The following is a 24,531-nucleotide window of genomic DNA, read 5'->3' as shown; positions in this document are numbered from 1 at the left end:
AATGTTTAATAACTAAATCATTCATACATTGATCCAATTCTTAGATATTAATAACTGAATGTACAATTCTTAATAACTAAATTATGCATTCAATCTCATTGATACAAGTCTTAGATTTTATTAACTAAAAATTAACTTCTTAATAACTAAATTATTCAGCAACTCTTTTTGACAGCTTTCAGTGGGTGTTGATTCTTAGTGTTGTAGCAGTGTAGCTGCAAAACATTTTATGAATTTGGATATTGACATGTCGAAGTCCAAGTTATTGTTTGTGCTAATAGCTCCATTATAGTTTTTGCAGAACCTATAGGGTGGCGAACGGTTGTTAGAGCTCTTTCAGTTCTAAACGTGCTGGGTTCTCTCGAGAGCTTTAACTGTCGTTTTCTTGAAAGATTTTCTATCGTTTGTCCTGATCACAAATTATACGTTCTTTTCTTGCACTTGTGCACATTTGTTAAACAGATTTTCTTTAATATTCTCGGAAACCCACTCATCTCCTTGCAATGCCACTATCTGTATGTTATCTTGTACCATCCACGGTTTTCCTGCAGTTGCACAGAGTTTAGTTGTTGTTTTGTTATTATAGTTTCACTACGATCCCAATCCATTACCTATATTCTCCGTGAATTTTTTTCTATTAATTTTCATTAAACGCCAACAAATGGCATCACAATACCTTGAACCAAGAACGTATTCTGCCATCAATTCTCACTGCGACCCGATTGTCATCATAAATGCCTTTGATCACACGTAAAAATCTACCCCTTATCCCACAATTCGTCTGCACGAGTGAGATATTTCTCCTTGCTATTCTGTCATATCCTCTTAAGATCTAGGGAAAGCAAGCATAACAGTCTACCTTCACCTGTATCATTTCAAACTATTTAACAGATACTGAAGTCCTGGTCCTGACAGACCTCGTCTGCTCTGAAACCACACTTGTTAAAACACACCCAAAATAAAACTCCGGAGAAATTTGAATTGTATTAATATTCAAAGAACGAAACGGATCTATGCTCACGTGTAGATGTATGGTCGGAAAAGGTCATGTTGAAGGTGAACTACTTAATGCATGTGATGGTTACAGTTGAAGGATACAGAACGCTTTAGCTAGAAGATTTATTTTATTTAAATGCTTTGCTATTCGAATCTGCTCATTCTTGTAAGGAACAGCGTACAGCTGCAGGACTTAGATTGGTGATGCTCTTAACAGTTTAAAAAATAAAGCAGTTTTCAACTTCGCCTTGTAGTTCCACATTCAGTAGGGAGGCACTTCTGGAACATTTTGAATGCGCAATGACAATCATTTCTAAAATGTTCACTTTCAAAGAGAAAAGAGAAAAATCGCCTTCCATCCCTCTTTTATCAGAGGAGAGGGTTTCAATCTCCAGAAAGCAACGCTAAGCCATTGCCGTACTTCACTTCTCTCAATTGAACCAAGAAGGAAATAAAGAAAGAACGGTAGAAAGAAATGGAAAGCTAAACAGTGAGTAGAAAGAATTACTTCTCCTCCTTTCAAATTTCTTTTCTTCGTGTTCCGTTCCTACTTCGATTTCCTTCGCTACGCTCGTTCTACAACGCTGGTTACAGAAACTCTGCACCATTGACGGTGAATGGGACTGCCGGAGTGTCTTCTCCTCTCTCCAAGAAGAGATCACTATACTTCAAGATGTGTCTTATCCTAAAGCTCTTTAAGCTGATGCATGTGTGGAGAAAAGTACTTCTGTCATCTGTCATCAGTAGCCGAATTTATGCAACCTTGACCTTACAATTGCTTCCATTTTCTACTAGATTTCTTATTAGGGAAAGATATACTTGACATAAATAAATATTGTTGTTTTTGTTTCAATCGTGATACAACTCACAGCGCTAACCTATCCTACACAAACTACTGCGTCCTACATCTGCTCTAATCTGCTTGTCCTCTTCATAGTTTGGCCTACCCCTACCGTTCTTACCGCATTTACAGGCATAAAAAACTAACTGAGCAAGTCCTGAGTATCTTAAGATGTGTTCTATCATTCTGTCACTACTTATAGTCAAATTTAGCCAAATCGAAATGAGGTAATTTCTTTTCTTAAGCATGGCCTTCCTTCTTTGTGCTAATCTGTATTTCACATCCTCTTTAATTCTGCCACCATTAATTATTTTACTACCAAGGTAAAAATATTCATCTACTTCTTTAGGAAAATTCCTGCATCGCCTGACTTCGTTCCATTTCCATTTCCATCCTGTGTCCTTCTCCAAGACCATTCCGCAATTTCTGTAGATCTTCAGTAGACTCAGATAAAACAACAATATCATCGGCAAATCTAAGGATTTTGATTTCCTCTCCTTGGATTTTGAATCTCTTCCAAATTCCAAATGAATGCACAAATATCGAAAGCAAAACAATATTTAAATGAAATTTAGTTAATAAGTAGATAAACTCAAGCCAATTTCAGATATTTTCAGGTTTAAGAAAGTTTCAGACCTTTCGAAATTCAGTGATGTAAGACAATGTTTAGCCTCTGTATGTAAGTCTGTCTGTCTGTTTGAAGATATTTTACTGAGACTTGCTATTTTGACTAAGATAGGCCTCAAGTAAGTTTAGGTTGCCTTCTGTTTTGGAATTAAAATTTGACCTTTTCCTTATAAGGAAATATGAATATAAGCTCAGAAGAAATGTATCCTTAAAATTGGGTTTAGAAAGAAATGCTGAAGCAGAAAAACGCTAGAGAAACGAATTTTTAGTGAGTTTTGTTCCATGGAATACTTTGATAGAATGAAATTTCGGAAATCTCGTTGTCATCTCCGCGATTGATGGCAGTGATCCATTTAAACTTTTCAGTTTTAAACGACTACAGTTTCCAGTGAGCATCCGCTTTGCGTAGTCCGTGTACATTTCAATCTCCTCGATTTAGGCCTAATAATAATTATTAATATTATTTCTATTATTATTATTATTATTATTATTATTATTATTATTATTATTATTATTATTATTATTATTATTTTTGCTAGGGGCTTTACGTCGCACCGACACAGATAGGTCTTATGGCGACGATGGGATAGGAGAGGCCTAGGAGTTGGAAGGAATCGGACGTGGCCTTAATTAAGGTACAGCCCCAGCATTTGCCTGGTGTGAAAATGGGAAACCACGGAAAACCATATTCAGGGCTGCCGATAGTGGGATTCGAACCTACTATCTCCCGGATGAAAGCTCACAGCTGCACGCTTCTACGCGCACGGCCAACTCGCCCGGTATTATTATTATTATTATTATTATTATTATTATTATTATTATTATTATTATTATTATTATTATTGATGCGTTATGTCCAACTAAGGAGAACGGTTGAACTTATTAGCACTTTTCTGTTTTTTCTTCTATTAGCAACATCTCTTCATCCCGTAGCTAAATAATAATAATAATAATAATAATAATAATAATAATAATAATAATAATAATAATAATAATAATAATAGTAATCGTATGGCCTCAGCTACCGTGTGCGGACATTTCGATTTGACGCCATCTTGCTGTCTGCTCGTCAATTTCGACGTTCCGTTTTACTCTAGGTCCGCTGGATGGCAGACAGAGTAAATCGGATCTCTCTTGGGCGTCTACGCCTGAGATTTAATTAATTTTGTCGGGTAAATACTAAATGTATCACCAGAGATCTTTTACATGCCGACATCGTACGACATAGAGTGTCGAACGGACTTTTTTCCGCCCTTCAAAAATCCGACTACCTCTGCCGGGTTTGAACCCGCTATCTTGGGATCAGGAGGCCGACACTCTACCACGGATCCACAGAGGCAGCTATCCCTTTGCTTATGTTGCTTTTTATATTGTTGTGTCCATGTTGTATTTAGTCGGGTGGGCTTTGCATAAAATTTGTGTTTGTGAATTAATATTCTGAACTTTATTCTATCTTGAAAGGTTTCTTCATTAATGCCAATTTCATTTAGGTCTTCACTGATGTATTTTAGCCAATTATTATGATTTTTTATTGATAAGGCTAAGTTTATTTATTTTTTTGTGACCACAATATTGTAATCACCGTTTCTTGATTGTATCTGTGATTTTTTCTGTAACTTGATAGATTTCATGTGAGTTCTTTTTTCATCCAAAATCCATTTTCGCACTTTGGTTCTAAGATTTACTGAAGACTTTTCTTTCTTGTTTTTCGATCATCATCATCGTTATAATTATACCGATAAGTTTGTTTTCGTACCAGACTGTACTGAAAGACTGCAGTTTTTTTGAACTTAAAAAATGATGCAGTCATTATAGCATTTGATGCCAGTGGGGAAGGAACCTCAGAAATATCACATCGGGAACAAAAATGAAACAGGAGGTTCATTTCAAGTATGTCTTCATCCAGGATGATACAACAACTATAATAATAATAATGACGCGTGACCTACGGAGAGGCCTGGTGCAGGTCTGTCGAGTTGATGCAGACCACAGCGTCTGTGACGACGGCCCCCTCTGTGTGACGAATTCCAATGCTTAAGGCGATACATACACCCAGACTCCAAGCCATCGGAAGTAACCAATGCAGGAGAAAATGACCCACCCATCCGGTAATCTAACTCGGATCTCTTTGGATCAAAGGCCAGCACGCCAACTATTTAGCCATGGAGCCGGATAGTAGTACTGAACTGCGGTGCAGAACAGCCAACCCAGTGAAGTCGCAGTTGCAATCACTGATATACTGTAATAAGACGTCAGATTTTCGACGAAACTCTTTACATCGGTCTTTCAGGGCGACTGGAAGTGAAAGCTGAGTGTAATTAGGATATCTTATTCATAGTTTGGAAGTAACACGCACCAAGTCAGCGACAATGATTGAAAGGTGCAAGCAGGTCAGTACTATGGCAGGAAGGGCCTCACAGTGTGAAGATGAAGGGTTTAGGTGTAATGTCGGTTGACGGAGCTGTGAGCAGCGTCGGTAGTATGCTCATGTGAGGCGAATGGAGCACGGCAATCGACTCGGTTCTGAAGGATAAGACAAGGAGGCAGAGATCAAAAGGCTGGGTTTTTAATAATTAGGTACGGAAGTGAATGAGGCTAGAGAGCACGTAGAAAGTACAGGATTGTGGTGGCCTACAAGCTGAACAGCGAAAGGCCAAAAGGAGGATACATACTAGCACTTAAGGAGCTGACTGTTAAACCCCACTTCAAGAACATCTATGATACACTGAATTCTTATAGAGATCCTAAAAATTGAGGCCTCCCATTCCAGAACTTCTAACGCCACTTCAGGAAATTTTTCTGGAAACACGAAAAACTGTTTTCAAGCTGCTACGCGGTTGGCCAGCAGCACAAATGGCACAGACGTGTTGCTGATGAGTCGCCAAGGTAATTATGTGAAACATGAATAAGAGAAATGGAGTTAGCGATTTCTGAAATGAGAGGATGGAGAAAAAAAGTTAAGGAATTATAGCATGTGGAGAAGTGCAGTTTGGGATGACCACTCAAGTAAAGAGATTCGTGATTGGCTCCAATTGTAAACAGTGTAACATAAATGCTAAACGAATGATCAGTATTAAAAGGAAATGGCTATGAAGTATACAAAGTCTATTTAATGCTCAATACAGAAAAAGACATATCGTACCATATCATAGTCATTTCATAGTGTGTTCACACCAAAATTTGTTTCTAACATCAAATATCAAAGTGGTACTTCAAATGCTGCAAATAAACCTTAAGTCCTCGTATTGAGTAGCATCGGTGTGTTCACATCACATATGATAGAGGATGGTTGCGCACTATACTTCCTCTTAAAACAATAATCACCTCCACTTTTCAGTGCGAACTTTCTTCACTGTGATAAGCATCACTTCGTGTTGTATCTTCAATGTCATCGAACAGGTTCTTGAAAAAACGACAAAGTTTATCCACTTCTCACCAAAATGACTGCCCTTAATTCTCCGGATTCGACACCACACGTCTCAACACAACTTCAGGGGTGCAGTCACCAAACCGTTTCCCCTCTTCATCTCAGACTCGCCCTCTTCTATATTTGTATTAGAGTGCGGTTCACCAGTGACAATTACCCTACCTGATGATGTGTATCCATTACCTTATCATTTCCATAATTTTCTTCCATTTACTCGGATCATTCGTTCTCTTTCGTCCTTGCCCTGCTGGGGATAGTGTTATAGTTCTCTCGCAATTCAGTTTTCATCAAATGTTGTTTCAAACACGTCAATAACATAAGTAACAACACAAAACATTTAGCTTGACAACAGCAACAAACTTTCAAAGAGAGGCCATAGAAGATCGCATCACGTGACAGCAATGCATCGGCTCCTTGGATTTAGCAGGGTTTGGAACGATATCGGCGATGGAGTTAGCAACTTCTGCAATGATTACTGAATTATAATAGGTTTCTACAGGTATTATAAGAGTATTATTTTACTAGTTAACCCTGTTGAATACTTACCCACTGTAGTAGGTAACTCATATTTTTTAAGGAATAGAGATAGCTAGATTTTGGAATAGGAGGACTCGTTTGTAAAGGACACATGTCTTTAGTTCCTGACACCTAAAGGCTCGTGTTCTGAATCTGAACATGTGTTTTGAATGTCATCCTTGCTTCGTACAGAAATATATACATTTATGCCTAAAAACCACATTCAGTCAACTCATAAAGTAAAGAGAATCACCCTATATAATTATTATTAATTACGAAAGAGGACATCTTCAGCAGAATCCCACATTTTCACTCCGCCTTGTGCAGCACACAATTCCTGTTCAACTACGTGATTGCAATGCATTATTCGTCGTTCTACAGTTTATGCTAGAAGTTAACATTCAGACTTTGAGATCTCTCTTTACCTTTCCCCCCATTCTTGTAGTGAAAGGTAATCGCGTTGTAGCAGGAAATTTGTTAATTAGCAGAAGGGAGAAGGTAATGATGAGTAAGCAGCAATTATCCCAACCACTGCACGAGGTAGTGCTGATGGGGCAGCCTACAGCTATTTAGTGTACTTTACGAGACTGCAGGTAATATCGGCTATTGGACAATCCAACCTATTAACTTTCTCTGGAGTCTCACAGCTTTTAAAAGTATTCCTCAGAATGAAGTCATTAATGTTAAAAATCTACAGATAATACCTGTAAGGACATACACAACTGGCCTCCGTCGACGGCCGGTTCTTTACGATGTCAGTGTCTCCCGTCCCAGCAGTAACCTAACGTGATTTCGAGCCAAGGTTCGGGAGTATTTGATTTTATCTCAGTGCCTCCGCAGGAACCAAGCTCCAATAACACAATAAGCCAAGGCTGGGTTATTCAGTTCTTGTTATTTATGATACAGTGACATAAAAACAATAATAGTAATGTTGCCGGGCTGAGTGGCTCAGACGGTTGAGGCGCTGACCCTCCAATTCCAAGTTGTCAGGTTCGATGCAGGTTCAGTGCGGTAGTACTTGAAGTTGCTCAAATACATCAGCCTTGTGTAGGTATTTTAATAATATTTAAATAATAATGTTATTTAATTCACGTCGCACTAACTACTTTTAAGGTTTTCAGAGACGCCGAATTGCCGGAATTTTATCCAGCGGGAGTTCTTTCACGCGACATTAAATCTGCGAACACGGACAGAATAGCAGGCTTCATAGCCTGAGTCCCGCCATATAAAACAAGACAATAAATAAATAAATAAATAAATGTATTTTAGCACCTTCAAATACCAGCAAACTGAGCCAGGACTGAACTCCACCGTCCGAGTTACTGAGCCCAGCAGACATAATCAAGTTACCGCAAATGACCTGAAATAGTGACACATTGGTCGTTGCGAAATTCCAAATATCTTCATTCAACCGGAAACTTGCACTGAACGAGTGTTGTTTAGACATTTACACAATTTTTTTATTCTATGACGTCTCTTCGTAAGGCGGATATTTACTTTTATGAAATTTGAAATGATATATAGCTAGGGAACTGAGCCCCCGTGAGCGCTTCGGCCTCTCACCACTGGGTTTAAATCCCGGTCACTCTACGTGAGATTTGTGCTGGACAAAGTCAGTCAATCAATCAATCAATCAATCAATCAATCAATCAATCAATCAATCAATCAATCAATCAATCAATCAATCAATCAATCAATCAATCAATCAATCAATCAATCAATCAATCAATCGCCACTGATCTGCATTTAGGGCAGTCGCCCAGGTGGCTATCTGTGTTTTCCTAGACTTTTTTCTTATATAATTGCAAAGAAATTGGAAATTTATTGAACATCTCCCTTGGTAACCAATTCCAATCCCTAATTCCCCTTCCTATAAACGAATATTTCCCCCAATTTGTCCTCTTGAATTCCAACTTTGTCTTAATTTTGTGATCTTCCCTACTTTTAAAGACACCACTCAAATTTATTCGTCTTCTGATGTCCTCCCACGCCATCTCTCCACTGACAGCTTGGAACATACCACTTAGACGAGCAGCTCGTCTCCTTTCTCCCAAGTATTCCGAGCTCAAACTTTGCAACATTATTGTAACGCTACTCTTTCGTCGGAAATCACCCAGAACAAATCGAGCTGCTTTTCCTTGGACTTTTTTTCCAGTTTTTGAATCGAGTAATCCTGGTGAGGGTCCAATACACGGGAACCATACTCTAGTTGGGGTCTTACCAGAGACTTATATGCCCTCTCCTTTACATTATTAAAACAACCCTTAAATACCCTCATAACCATGTGCAGAGATCTGTACCCTTTATTTACAATCATATTTATGTGATTACCCCAATGAAGGTCTTTCCTTATATTAAGACGTAGGTATTTACAATGATTTTCAAAGGGAACTTTCAACCCATCAACGCAATAATTAAAACTGGGTGGACTTTCCCTATTTGTGAAACAGGTTTTTCTTATGATACCCCGGTTTTACCTGTCATCTTTCACTCCAGCAACACTCTCCAATGTCATTATTTTCATTTCGTCTGTTACTCATTAATCATTGCGCAAGAGGAGTGATACATTCTTCAGAATCCGTCATAATTTCTATCCTCGTCGCTAGATGGGGGTTCATTCGTTCCATTCCTGATCCGTGGAAACGCGCTGTGGATTTTCATGTAGTTAAGTAATTATTTTTGCGGGTGTACTTTTAAATTTGAAATATCGGTTGAACATTCTCAGACAGATTTTTCGTCATAGTCGTACAAATAGGTTTACAGACAGAGAAAGAGAATAATGTTTTTCTCGCATTAATGCTCAGACATTCGGAAATGTTGCAGAACTCCAATAGCCAAGAGAATTCAAAAATATAATAAAACACTGTATTTTATATGGACAGATTTTGTAACTATCGTTACCATCAACATCATGTTTGTACCAGGGGTACATCTTCCCCGGCCTTCTCTACGGCCATGTATGCCAACGGACTATAACTTGTAAACTCTCAAAGAATTTCGTCTTCTGCGGTTAGATGACTCTACCATCGATTTGTCAGCTCACTCTCGCGGACTAAAAATGAACTACTTGATAGATTAATATTTATTTTGGTAGTTGGTAAACCTTTTCTTGAGGACATTTTTAATGTGACGAAGTTGTCAACACTTCAGCTGGTTCCTTCTCAATTGTAATCTACGTATCAGATGCTTGGAAATATGTTCTCTAGCCAATCAAAACCGCGGGTGTGTACAGGAATCCAGCCTATCAGCTAAGTGTTCTGGAAGCTTCCCCTTACGGAACCATAAAAGCAGAATACTTTAGGGCCACCTTGTCTGAATTGCTCCAGTGCAATTACCTGTCCAATTATATCTTATGAATTATGTTGCACTGAATATACCTTTTAACACCGGACTCATATTGTTGGTCTCCATATACGTTATGTAGAAAAATGGGAGCATGATAAGGAACACACAGTACGATATTTCATAATGGAAGGTAGGAGGAACGGGGAGGAGTCAAAGCCTAACGTCTACCAACATGGACAATTTCCACGTCTTCATACACTGATGTCTTCAAATGGATCAATCAATCAATCAATCAATACTGATCTGCATTTAGGGCTGTCGCCCAGGTGGCAGATTCCCTATCTGTTGCTTTCCTAGCCCTTTCCGAAATGATTTCAAAGAAATTGGAAATTTATTGTACATCTCCCTTGGTAAGTTATTCCAATCCCTAACTCCCCTTCCTATAAATGAATATTTGCCCCAGTTTGTCCTCTTGAATTCCAACTTTATCTTCATATTGTGATCTTTCCTACTTTTATAAACGCCATTCAAACCTATTCGTCTACTAATGTCATTCCACGCCATCTCTCCGCTGACAGCTCGGAACATACCACTTAGTCGAGCAGCTCTTCTTCTTTCTCTCAATTCTTCCCAACCCAAACATTGCAACATTTTTGTAACGCTACTCTTTTGTCGGAAATCACTCAGAACAAATCGAGCTGCTTTTCTTTGGATTTTTTCCAGTTCTTGAATCAGGTAATCCTGGTGAGGGTCCCATACACTGGAACCATACTCTAGTTGGGGTCTTACCAGAGACTTATATGCACTCTCCTTTACATCCTTACTACAACCCCTGAACACCCTCATAACCATGTGCAGAGATCGGTACCCTTTATTTACAATCCCATTTATGTGATTACCCCAGTGAAGATCTTTCCTTATATTAACACCTAGATACTTACAATGATCCCCAAAAGGAACTTTCACCCCATCAATGCAGTAATTAAAACTGAGAGGACTTTTCCTATTTGTGAAACTCACAACCTGACTTTTAGGCCCGTTTATCAACATACCATTGTCTGCTGTCCATCTCACAACATTTTCGAGGTCACGTTGCAGTTGCTCACAATCTTGTAACTTATTTATCACTCTATAGAGAATAACATCATCCGCAAAAAGCCTTACCTCTGATTCCACTCCTTTACTCATATCATTTATATATATAAGAAAACATAAAGGTCCGATAACACTGCCCTGAGGAACTCCCCTCTCAACTATTACAGGGTCAGACAAAGCTTCACCTACTCTAACTCTCTGAGATCTATTTTCTAGAAATATAGCAACCCATTCAGTCACTCTTTTGTCTAGTCCAATTGCACTCATTTTTGCCAGTAGTCTCCCATGATCCACCCTATCAAATGCTTTAGACATGTCAATCGCGATACAGTCCATTTGACCTCCAGAATCCAAGATATCTGCTATATCTTGCTGGAATCCTACAAGTTGAGCTTCAGTGGAATAACCTTTCCTAAAACCGAATTGCCTTCTATCGAACCAGTTATTAATTTCACAAACATGTCTAATATAATCAGAAAGAATGCCTTCCCAAAGCTTACATACAATGCATGTCAAACTTACTGGCCTGTAATTTTCAGCTTTATGTCTATCACCCTTTCCTTTATACACAGGGGCTACTATAGCAACTCTCCATTCATCTGGTATAGCTCCTTCGACCAAACAATAATCAAATAAGTACTTCAGATATGGTACTATATTCCAACTCATTGTCTTTAGTATATCCCCAGAAATCTGATCAATTCCAGCCGCTTTTCTAGTTTTCAACTTTTGTATCTTATTGTAAATGTCATTGTTATCATATGTAAATTTTATTACTTCTTTGGCCTTAGTCTCTTCCTCTATCTCGACATTATCCTTGTAACCAACAATCTTTACATACTGCTGACTGAATACTTCCGCCTTTTGAAGATCCTCACATACACACTCCCCTTGTTCATTAATTATTCCTGGAATGTCCTTCTTGGAACCTGTTTCTGCCTTAAAATACCTATACATACCCTTCCATTTTTCACTAAAATTTGTATGACTGCCAATTATGCTTGCCATCATGTTATCCTTAGCTGCCTTCTTTGCTAGATTCAATTTTCTAGTAAGTTCCTTCAATTTCTCCTTACTTCCACAGCCATTTCTAACTCTATTTCTTTCCAGTCTGCACCTCCTTCTTAGTCTCTTTATTTCTCTATTATAATAAGGTGGGTCTTTACCATTCCTTACCACCCTTAAAGGTACAAACCTGTTTTCGCATTCCTCAACAATTTCTTTAAACCCATCCCAGAGTCTGTTTACATTTTTATTTACCGTTTTCCACCGATCATAGTTACTTTTTAGAAACTGCCTCATACCTGCTTTATCAGCCATATGGTACTGCCTAACAGTCCTACTTTTAAGACCTTCCTTTCTATCGCATTTATTTTTAACTACCACAAAAACAGCTTCATGATCACTAATACCATCTATTACTTCAGTTTCCCTATAGAGCTCATCTGGTTTTATCAGCACCACATCCAGGATATTTTCCCTCTGGTTGGTTCCATCACTTTCTGAATCAGCTGTCCTTCCCATATGGATGGGCTCTTTCGTACCAACCTACATACATACCTACCTACATCTTCATTATACGTAGTACAGTCATTAATAACTAGCCTATCCATTTTAAGACATCAGTGTATGAAGATGTGGGCATTGTCCAGGTTGATAAACGTTTGGCCCTCAATCCTGTTCCCGTTACTCATATCTTCTATACTGAACTATTGTACTGTGTATTCTTTCTCATGCTCCCATTTTTCTATATAACGTATATCGAAACTTCTAATGCAAAACTTCAGTAAATGAATTCTTGATACAAAAATAATAATTAAAAACTTTCCTTAATTTTAAGCAACTTTTTAATGTACATAAATTCACTTGCTCTTCAAAATTAATGACTCCGTGTTTCATGCTCAGCACTGAGTGACCGACAAACCGACAACGTACCTACCGGTTACCATGGCAACATCTCCGGTTGCTTGCCATCAGGAAAGTAACGTACTACAAATTTTGTCATTATTCCTGTAAACTCGTGGTTGTTCTTTGGATAGAATGCAAGAGAGACGTTAAGCTGTCATTCTGCGGGATATTTGCGGAATATCGTTGGAGATTACAGTCATCTTCGAATAGCACTAAGGGTGGCTGTAATACTTCAACGGCACCGCACAGTGTAGCCCATTATTTTATTTGCTATAATTTTTACTATACTTCCCTTCCACTTCCGTTTTCTGCTTTTAATTTCTTGCCTCTGCCTTGCCTCTTCAGGCTTAATTAATAACACCTAGTTTTGACCGCAGGTGAGAAATATCAGTTCGAGATAAATGTTTAACTCGCTATGCTGTATGCACCAACAGGACGAACTCCGTGGTTTATTTTAGTGTTCACTCGAGAGGCAGGAAACCAGAGTGCTATATCTCATTATTTAAACCTGTGTCAATTCTTTACTCGCAAGGAAGGCCTCTTGTATTATATTGTGGTTATACGGTTCTAGACTGTCCAGTCGCGGCCGACTGGATCCCTCGCTGCCCTCCTTGCTAGCTAGAGCGCCGCATCAAGTCGGCCATGGTCCAGTTGTGGTTGAAGGACATTGTTACGTCCAGAAATGATCACGGCTATTGTTGCATTGTTCCTAAGATATAGTCGCAATCTCGAACACTTGGAAAATATACATTTCAACTATTTTCAATTACTGTATTTTAATTACTTTAAGATGCTGCTTGGATCTCATAGCGGCGTTAACAAGAATTCTAAAATCCTGAGCGTGAAATAAAGTTTGAATGTGATGGTTCAAATGATAAAGGGGGGCAGAATGTAAATTATCTGTGTTTTATGGATTATGAATATTTGTACTTTCTCTTAAAACTATGATCGCCAATAACTTTATTTATTTAAGGGGGAAAATTCAAGCTCATCGTCATATCTTTCTTCTTCTGCGATGTCTTGTGAGTCTTTCATGTTCACGCCCTCCGTGGCCCTCTACTTGATTTTTCTGATACCTTCATTCTACGAAGTGTTCCGCTTCTTCCATTCATCCTCTGATAGTGTTAATAGACGATGGATCCCAAGTTATACATCCATTTCAAACAGTAATCACCAGCACCATCACCACTGTACGATTTAGTAGTAGTACTCGTAGTAGTAGTAGTAGTAGTAGTAGTAGTAGTAGTAGTAGTAGTAGTAGTAACTATTATTAGTTATACGACAAGCTTGAGGGCTAGTAGTTTGACCTAAAATATTCTTTAGCACGTCAATCAATCAATGGACAGGGGTCTTCATAATTAAGTACCCTTAAATGCCTACCAGTTTCAGAGAGGTGTGATTCTGCCCGTTTGAGCACAAAAGGCGTACACCTTGACAATTCACGAACTGCTAAGAAAAATGTATCAATTTTAATACAGTGCCCTCGGAGAATAACTATGTGAAATACACTTCTGTTGCAGCGACGTACACATATTACATACTTTCAATTCAGAAGAACTCTCCTTATTCTGTGAAGTGATGAAAAATAATGTAAACATTTGATGACTTTGATGTCATCGTACCCTTTACTGAACATAGATCGTCGACATATCTTACGCTTACAAATATGTGAAGCTATTAAGCACGACATTTGATGGCGGCGTCGCTTGAAAAATAATTACTGTCTAGGAGTGTTTTATTAGCTCTTTTATTAATTTGACAACAAAACGTCCATATCTTTAACGGATCATTAAATATTAGATCCGGACTACTTAGCTACCTACACAATGAGACAAGAACATAATGTTAATTCATTTTTAATTTGCTGCACATTCTACATTACATACATTTTCGGATATGTCTTCATGTTCTTATATGCTACACATTGTAGAGACATTCACAGAGCCCATCTGGTGTGGGTCAGGGGGCCCCAACCACGCCCCCAACTCAGCGTGGCGATCAACCACAAGAAGAGATTCACCAATCACTCGAGGTATACGACGCGCAGTTCTGGCACGAGGCAACGAATTATCTCTCGAAGAAAGGGAGAATTCATGATGCAGTACAATATTGTACGCCATGACACGCTCGCCTTAGTCTAGAGAATGTTGCTGGCTCGTGTCAGAACTCGGATCGGTCTTCGGGCAGGAGCTCACCTTAACAGCCGCTACGGAAAGCTCTGCACCTGAGTTCTCGGCTCGTTTGATGGATCTCATTATCGCCTCCGCTAGCGACAGTATTGGACGTGCATCTTGTATCTGCTGAGTGCGGACCGCACAGGGAACAAGTCTCCACCTAGCGGCATCATTCATCTGATATTAGTATTTCTGGTACATCTTATCGAGCAACATAAGAGTGTCGGTAGGTCAAGGATGAGGATAAGCCTCAAGTTCACAAAATAGTAGTTTCATTCGTAGATGAGCAATTTGAATTTTAGATAAACGTTTAACTAGCTATGCATCAACATGACCAACTCCGTGGTTTGTTTTGATGTTTAGTCGAGCGGCAGGAAACCGAGTGCTATGTCTCATTATTTAAACCTGTGTTAATTATCTAGCGGAAAGGAAGGCCTCTTCTATAATTATATCTTAGTTAGACAGTCTAAGAATCTCCCGTTGAAGTATATTATTACCTCTAACTACGATCATGGCTGCTGTTCAATCGTTCCTGTGATACAGTTGCAATCTCGATCACAATATTATTTGGAAAACACACTCCATTTCGAATATTTCTCATTATTAATTAGATTAAGATTTTATTTGAGTTGATAGTGGAATTAACATCAAGGCTAAAATCCTGAGCGTGAAATGAAGCTCGAATTTGATGGTTCAAATGATAAAGAGTGGTGGAATGTCTGTTGAGTTATGAGGATGGTTTTTCATTTGTACCTCTTCTGGAGAATATAACAAGCACTAATAATTTTGTTTATTTAAGGGTTAAAAGTCGAGTTTATCGTCATATCTTAATTTATTCCCCCGCAAAGCCTTGGGAGTCTTTTATTTTGCTAACACCTTAATTCTACAAAGCGTCGCACCTTTTTCATTTTCCCTCTGATTAGTGTTAATAGAGAATAGGTGCCAAGTTATACTTCATCTTAAATCAGTTGTCAGCACTACCATCACTGCTTTATAATTAAGTAGTAGTAGCCGCAGTAGGAAATAGCATCAACTATGCGAGATGCTGAACCTCAATAGAAGCTCCTCAACACGCCTATAAATCTACGGGAAGTAGTCTAAAGTACTATTAAAAGTCAACCAGTTTCAGTGAAAAGTGATTCCGCTCCTTTAGAGCAGAGAAGGCAAGAATATCACCAAGAATGTTAAGGGTGAAACTTAAAATACTACTTTGGTCTTTCAAATTTACCGAATAACACAGGGCTCAGTGACGAATTAGTTCAGGAATACGAGAGAAGGCGCTAGTGCGAAACTGAATATAGTGACTTAGTGGTCGTATTTTGATGGTAATTAGACAATGCACATTGGGGATAATATTCCATGGTAGTCATAAAAACGTCTTAGATCTTGAGTTCTTACCGAAAATGTAGTCAAAGGGAAAAATGCCCCGATCATAGACAGAAGGAGTCCTGTGCTTAATGATACTCACTGTGGTAGTGTTCGTGGCCGCACGAGCAGTAAGGGCGTGAGAATGAAAGACTCTCGAGACTTCGAATGCTCTAACAACGTCGTTGTCCGAAAAGAACAAGAATTGATGAAGGGACGTCGGACAGGATAGATGAAAGTGAGGAGCCTGGCACAAGCAATACCGATGCTCAGCTAAGGGTCCCGTGTTCGTAATACACGCTTCCAAGTTTAGAGAGCCTGGGCCCCCTTTAGTCGCCTCTTACGACATGCAGGGTATACCATCGATGTTATTCTACGGCCCCAACCCACAGGGGGTTCTATGCCAAGAGTGAGTAAAAGAAGTGACCTTTTCGTGTTTACTCTCTGTAGATTGAACACGAATTCACAGAGTTGTTCGTCCGCTTAATGTTCCATCTTCTAGCGGAGTTTGGCGATCTTGAATTCGGATACCGTTACGTGGATGTAGTAAAGAAATGTATCGAAGTAATTCAATAGGTCTTCAAAATTAATTTTATCTTTAATATAACAGAACTGGTGGAAAAATCATTTGTTGGATGTACGTACGTGTGGTCTTATTTTCCAAAGGCCATATTTGCCTGAATATTTTGGCAAATTTTTAGATCCTAAACAGTAGTATATAAATACCGCAAGGGATTATTATTATTATCATTATTATTATTATTATTATTATTATTATTATTATTATCAGTACTATTATTTACAAACCTTCTGTGGAGTGCGATAGAACTTATTTAGCGGATGTTGTTTATTCTTCTCCCAAAATCTCTTCATCCGGGCACTGAATATTTTCCCCCGTTCTTCAGTCCATGATTTATTGGTCCTGGTATTCATTCTCTCAGCAAGCTGATGGTTGTGGACTGCGTTTTTGAATTGGAGTCTATCTTGCATAAATTCGTGTGGGATGCCAATTCCCAAAGGTGTTTCTCCATTTCACTAAGCCAGTTGTTCTTGACCTTCATTGAGAGAGCAAGGGTGAGAATCCTTTTGGTGAGCCTGTCATTGTACATTCTGAGAATGTGGCCATAGAACTTTGCCTGATGGTGCCGGAGGCTCACGAGACTTTTGTTTCATCCAAATGCAATCTGAGTAGACTGGACCAAATATTGTCCTCAATATTCACCTCTCCTCTTTCTCTGTGTCTTTAATAAGTGATCTGTCTCCAATGATCAAGGTTTTCGAGGCCTATAGTGCTTCATGTTTGATAACTGTGTTGTAATGTCCTCATTTTGCGTTACTGGATATTGGTGTTTTGTTCTATCTACTATAGGTCAGTCTATAGGCTATTTGTAATTTTGAAAATGCCACCTTATTTGCTTCAAGATTTAAGCCTGATGACTGAATTATTTCTCCTGAATACTTGAAATTATTCACTTGATCATAACGAGCGCGTTCTTCCATGTACAGTACTGAGTTTTTCATAGGATATCTGGAGCCTAGTCTTAGCTGCAATTTCATGAAATTCCTGCTTCTTGTCTGCTATTAGTAAGAATAGCTAGATCATCTGCGAAGGTCAAACACCGCCAATGTATTTTATTTTTGAGTAGACGAGCAATACTTTTTCCCTTTGTGTCTTTTTCCAATGTCCTGATTACTTTCACAAGCAAAATACTGAATAATAACGGAGATAAGACATCTCCTCTTCGAAGTCCTGTTGTCATATCAAGATGGTCAGGAATTTCACCTTGAAATTTAACTTTTGAAATTAGGCCTTGTCAACTTTTAATTCTTCTAGAATATTTCTATTAACATCATACATCCAGGTCTTTTCATGTTTCCTCGGTGTTCATTAGGCGCGATTAATGCCCAATCCAAGCAAAACATTATGCATCCTCTGACTATCCCCCATTATGGATCCTTCTAATCACTACTCAATACTTTCCTTAAAATACTGCGTGTTTCAAAGCCACTGTTTCGTGCAGTTGAACGTAGATGTTCTACCTGACGTTTAGATGATGAAATGTGTAATGCGGCTCTTGGGGAAGTTATCCTAGTTCTCACACGACTATTTTAAGCAACTACGGGATATTTCTGATTAGCAGAGACTTTACCAAATTCAGTTGTGCGGTTCGTGGCACCTGGTTGCGAGGTTTCATTCGGAAGATGGTGGGTTAGTTCACCGATGTCGGCAGCCCTGGATCAGGTATGCCACGGTAAAGCTGGGGCTGTATCTTAATTAGGGCCACGGTCTCTTCGTTCCTTCTTTCCTTCTTCCCATTGCTTGTCCATGTCTATGTCAGTGTGGAGTGGAACCAATACGAAAATGTATCTAGTATCTGAACTCTGGTTTTAAAATATTTTACTTCAAAACGAACTTAGAGTTTCTTTATTATTAAGAAGGAGGACATTCTTCGCTGCCCACACAATTAATAAGAACATTATTTATAACTGTCCGTGTCTTTATAGGTGTGGAATAATGTGTTACAATTTGTGTTTCAAGAGATTGAAAATCTTGTAAGTTCTATTAGAAGTTCAAGTAGTCACAGATGATTCGTGAATCCAATGGTAGTCGTTACGTCACTTACATCTGAGGACGTGCTTTTGAGGTCAGGTAGACCGCTTATTATCGTACCAGGCTTTGTGTAGGTAATGGCCAAAAATTTCGGATTTGAATAAGCTACCATGTATAAACGTATTGTAAGATAAATACTGATATGCTTTTGGGCTTAAAAGACGAGGGATCGAGTTTATATCCACATATTACATGCTCAAAAATTAAGAATTGAGCGGACTTACCTATCTGAATGACCATCGCAAAGATGTTCTTCTTTCGCTGATACCCAGTACTGTATGGAGAAACAAGGATTCCTCTCGATACAACCGTCCATAAACTTCCTGTCTTGTACGTCGGCAGGAGTAAGGTTTGGTGTATGACGGTGGCTTTGAACGTGGTGAACAAACATTCAGTGAAACGAATACGCATAATTTTCATGCCCGTGCTTCATTGCACGTATCTCACTCGTAGCCATCATAAACTGAGTGACGTGCTCGATCTTGAATGTACGCGGTTCACTGAGGCAGGTACTTGGGAACGAAACCTCCTCCGGCTATTCGTCATACAACGAAATGATCAGTTTTTGTACCACGCCCGGTGCGAGATTTAAATACGTTTCCTCCGTCCACATTAGAGTGTGTTGCTTGGTGAGAAGCAACTCGTCACAAATTCGTTATCTGGAATCGAAGTGACAGCTTGTGTTCTTATGATGGACACCGAACAATGGTTGCCATGTTTACAATCGTGACGGGAGGCTGATGACGCTAACTCCAGATAGACCACCAGCACTACTATTATTACTAAAAGGTTTTTATTCGCTCTCTGAAGGGGACGGCGGGACTCCTGGTCGGTAAAGCCATGTCCCAGGCTAAGGGAAAGTTCGGATAAGGTGAAGCGGTCCCGGCATTCCCCTTAGTGCAGGAGAATGGTGAACCACGGAAAATCATTCTCATGACAGCCCACGGTGAGGACCAACTCCTCCCCGTCTCCCAAATACAGAGGCATAGAGCCACGGTAGAGCCGTGCCACCCCTCCTCTGCTTGGTTGGTCGGTCGGGGTGCAGAGCTGTCGGATCACGGACTAGCCGAGGCCACTTGCAGACCAAAGACTGCTCTGAGACAGGCGACGCTCCACCAACCCGCGCCCTAAACCTCCACAGACAAAAAGTTCAATGTTGAAAACATCCTAATGATATGAGTTAAAAACTTTAGGTAAATAAAATATAATAAAGTACGAGAATATATTCTTTACTCCTAAAATTATAACCCTTTATTTCATCATCGTTGTCTGGTCGATCAGATTATCAGTTTGCCTTTTTCTACCACTACGAGCGCTAATGTGAGTCAATGCATTGTTTCACTTCAGCCCCACTTCGAGCGCTAATGTGAGTCAATGCAGAACTTCACTTAAGCCCTTATATTTGGTGTGAGCTTCCTTTAAGAAATTAAGAACGGCTAAGGCTATTGTACCAAGGAACACATCGCGGAAAGAATTATGTAAATAAGTTAATTTGCCTAGGATTTGAAACAGAAAGAATATGAGGAAAGAAACAAGCGATTTTTGGCAAAACTTCATTTAGGGCGGAAGTGATTTCCGAAATTTGTTATTTTAGTTCGAAAGAACTATCCAAGACTCAAAATTTGAAACTTTTCCGGACCCTTTAGACCTTTGACTGAGGAAAATGTTTGTTTTTTCGTTTTTCGTCGTATTGAATACATTGTCTTTCGGGCTTGAAGTTTACTTACAAACCATTCGACTACGGCCTTCAAACCGGAAGATAATTTCTTTACTGGCCTGGAAGCCGAACACGAAATAAAGTCGTTATTGCAATACTTTGTACTGACTGACAGTTGTTAATTCAAGAATGTTCTGAATGTGCTATCTATCCCATCTGCTATATGGTAGTACTCTTCAAATTCTGCAAACGACGGGCATAGTGGCTGTGTAATATGTAATTGTGTCCTTACGCAATCTTGAGAATTCTGGCGAAGTGAGAGTACATTCTTGCCTTCCATCAAGTAACCCAAATGTACTTAAAAGAGACTCGAAGTAGTGTCACAAAGCTCGTCTAAGTCGATTCGATCTCTCCCATGAAATGCGGGGAATGTTAGCTGGACTCCCCTGTGAGGTCGGCAACACTCCGCACAAGGCAAGTCTAGATTGAATCTGTACGCCAGCCGGCTGGTAAACAAATTCTCATAACACTATGCGGCTGCTGGATCTTGGTAAACATTATGCAGCAAACAGAACCGGCTGCTCCTGAATCTGTACGCTCACATCTTATCTGAAATTAACACCTGTCTTTCGCTTGAGCTAATGCGCGGTCCCTGAGGCAATGAATCCAGCAACATTCCCCTTGATATCACACGAACTACCATATTATGAAGGAGGTAGGTAGCGTAATCCAGTAGCTAGAGTGAGAGGATTCAAAACGAGTATACAAGAAAAGGGAAGAGTTGAAAGTTGAATGAATTTCTCACTTTAACCTTTTCAGACCCTCTCTCACACTCTGAGTTCCTTTACCATTGTGTAGTAGTATCAGTGTCAGTGACATATGATCAATGACACGGCCACATAGTCATAACAGTTGGCTCTCTGTTGCATTCAGGTCATGGTGAGTTCGAACCTCCCTGCTAGTACCTCTGAATATGTTTTCCTCTATTGTTTAGGAATCATATCTGGCCGGTGAGCGGTACAAAATATGAAAGTGTTACAATCGAAATAATTTCTTACAACACATCTAATCTAGCAAAGCCCAGTAAGACGTCACAAGGAGTGATGCAATAGTTCTGTCATCTTGAGGTACTAAAATCACCGCGCCTCGTGGCCAACATTTAGAGTTGTTCTGGGCTCCTTCTTGTGACATGTCGGTGAGTTCTATCCAGGGGATGGGCGTGCCTTCCAAAATGAAAAGTCGGACCCACTTAACCTCAAATATAGCAGGTGGAAGTAATGCGCTCTGTTTTCAAGTTATATTGTAATTGTGCCGCGAGTGTTTCTATATTTTTCTTACTTAAAGTAAATTCTAGATAATTTCAAAAATTGTATTAAATTTAATCATCTGAAATTTTGGCACACTCGTTATCACACGTGTCCATGTTTCTAAGAATTGCACATGACCCAAGCTGCGAGAGGTTCCAAGGACAAGACAACCAGCCTTAAATTGAAAATGTACATTCTATTAGCTTAAATAAAATCGAAAGGTAACTCCTGTGCAGTGATTGGTCATTAATTTTGCTGTGCTATTTCCAGTTGCACCACCCAGCGTGGGCTACCTTCGGAAAGCGCGTCGCAGGGAGCTTCAGGATGATCATGAAGAGCGGAGGTACTTTTCTGGGAGCGCTGTGCTCCAGGGGGAGGCCTGGCTTTCTTGGGGTAAGCAAATCTCAAATCTCCTATTGTAAATTTTATTTTATTTATTTTAACTTGTTACAGGAGTTAACCCGTCGATTTTACTGACATGAATCAAAACGAAATCACGATGCTCTAAGTGTGTTTTGCATACGTTTGTACGACGCAAGTTTTGCTACCGGTTTTGTACCTTAACATTGAATTGCTCACTAAACTTGACTTTAGTAACTCAGCTTTATTTAAAATCGTTTTCCTATGACCTGTACTCCTCTATAGTGAAAATAGTCGCTTCACATTTTCAACTTGTAATCGATTACGTACGTTTTCCTTTAAAATCAACCCACTATCGGCAGTAGACCCATTGAACTTAATTACCCCTAGCTTCGTATTCCTGTTTTGGGTTTGTGCTAGTGTTTTCTTATATTGCGTAGGTATTAACTAAAATATTCTTTATTCGAAATTTCTCTAACAAATTCCTTCGATCAATAACCTCGTAGGGTTCCTTCCGCTGTCCACATCCTGGTCTTAGATATCGTGTTTAATGTTGTTTAATTTTAATTTCATGATATGCTTTTAACTATTCTAAATGTACTTTCATGTCTTAATTTTGTAATTGTTTTGTGTGGTGCGCACTCAGGAACTCTTACAGTAATATTACTAAAAATAATGTATAGTAACTCGTGGATTAACGGCTAAATTGCTAAGCTGCCAACCATGCGCCACTACAATGTTCGTTATAATAAATAGTTTCATTTTTCAATAACTACAAAGCTATACCCTCTAACAGCTACAGAATTCTAGGTTATCATAATTTATTCGATTACAACACAGAGACATATATGAATAAAATTAAATGAAAAACTATTCAAATAATGTTTGAAGAATATGAAACCGCACAACTGATAACTTCGCGCAGACCGAGCTCGTTCCAAACTTATGTTACTATAACAAATTTTTATTAGCATTGCACTTTGATGGTGAAAAAGTATGTTTTCTAAATAACAATTATGTTCTTCAGTCTGTCATAAGTAATTTTGAATACAATATATAAACTGCGTGGAAAGTTAATACTATATTTAGACTAATTGTTACCCCTGAACAAGATACAACTTAATTAACACAGAATTACATGTTTCTTTCTACAAACAACATCAACAGATTCTATTAAATCACACTCAGAATATTCCGAAATCTATAAATATTTAGGTTTATTTGTAGGGAGAGACGAGTAAGGACTTCATTAAATTAAGTTCCAAATTTCAACTTTTAATTATGTAAATAGTTGCACGCTGTAGTTTGCTTTTAGGCATCTTACTTTCACTGTCTCCCTTATCGTTATTATTATTATTATTATTATTATTATTATTATTATTATTATTATTATTATTATTATTATTATTAGTAGTAGTAGTAGTAGTAGTAGTAGTAGTAGTATTGACGTGGTTATTATTCTCGTACAATTGTTTTGTTAGCTATGGATGGCTTCTAAATGAGTTTGTAATAGATTGCTTATCATACTGGTATTTTTAAAGACATTTTCCGTTTACGTCAACTCTTTTAGGACAGATTAATAACTACAAAACTATACCCTCAAAAACCTACTGAATTCTAGGTTATTATTATTATTATTATTATTATTATTATTATTATTATTATTATTATTATTATTATTATTATTATTATTATCATTTGAATGGTATTCAAAATATATTTAGGAGTTGCGAATGAGGTTTTACTGGGTGGCTACGTTTCTCTTAATTTTCCGTTATGTCATTTTCGTTTACTTGAATATATTTGTGATTGTTGGTTTATGGGAAGTACAACTAGGAAAGCACCCTCTAAATATTTTTGTCGATCTATATTCGTTCCATTATTATTATTATTATTATTATTATTATTATTATTATTATTATTATCATTATTTGTATAATACGAAATGTATAATTATCCTTTTCTTTCAGTTTTTTCTCAAAACTATAGATTAACGACTCATGTCCCGTTTGGAAATGAGCTGTGCCCTGGGTTTTACCACGCAGAGGTTAGACCCGTTAAAATTGACTATCATTGCCTCATCTTTAACTTCGTGCCATGCCGCTGATAAATGTAGTCCGTTCTCAAATATAAGTTCTTGGAGGACCTAAACGGTGGTATTAAGTGTAGTTTGTTTCCCATCAACAACGAGAAAGATAAGAGAGTAAATAGCGAGGGAAGATCCTAGTTCTGTTCCGGTCGTTTGCTCGCCTGAGCCCAGCTCACAGATAAGCCACCCGTATCGGGTAAACAGGACGGACATTTCACCTGTGACGAGGAGCGTTTAAAGCTCCGAAAGTCGATAAAGTTTAACAAAAACCTA

This window comes from Anabrus simplex, chromosome 6 (assembly GCF_040414725.1).
Source record: "Anabrus simplex isolate iqAnaSimp1 chromosome 6, ASM4041472v1, whole genome shotgun sequence".
Lineage (NCBI taxonomy): Eukaryota > Metazoa > Arthropoda > Insecta > Orthoptera > Tettigoniidae > Anabrus > Anabrus simplex.
Note: the sequence above shows the minus strand (reverse complement) of the source record.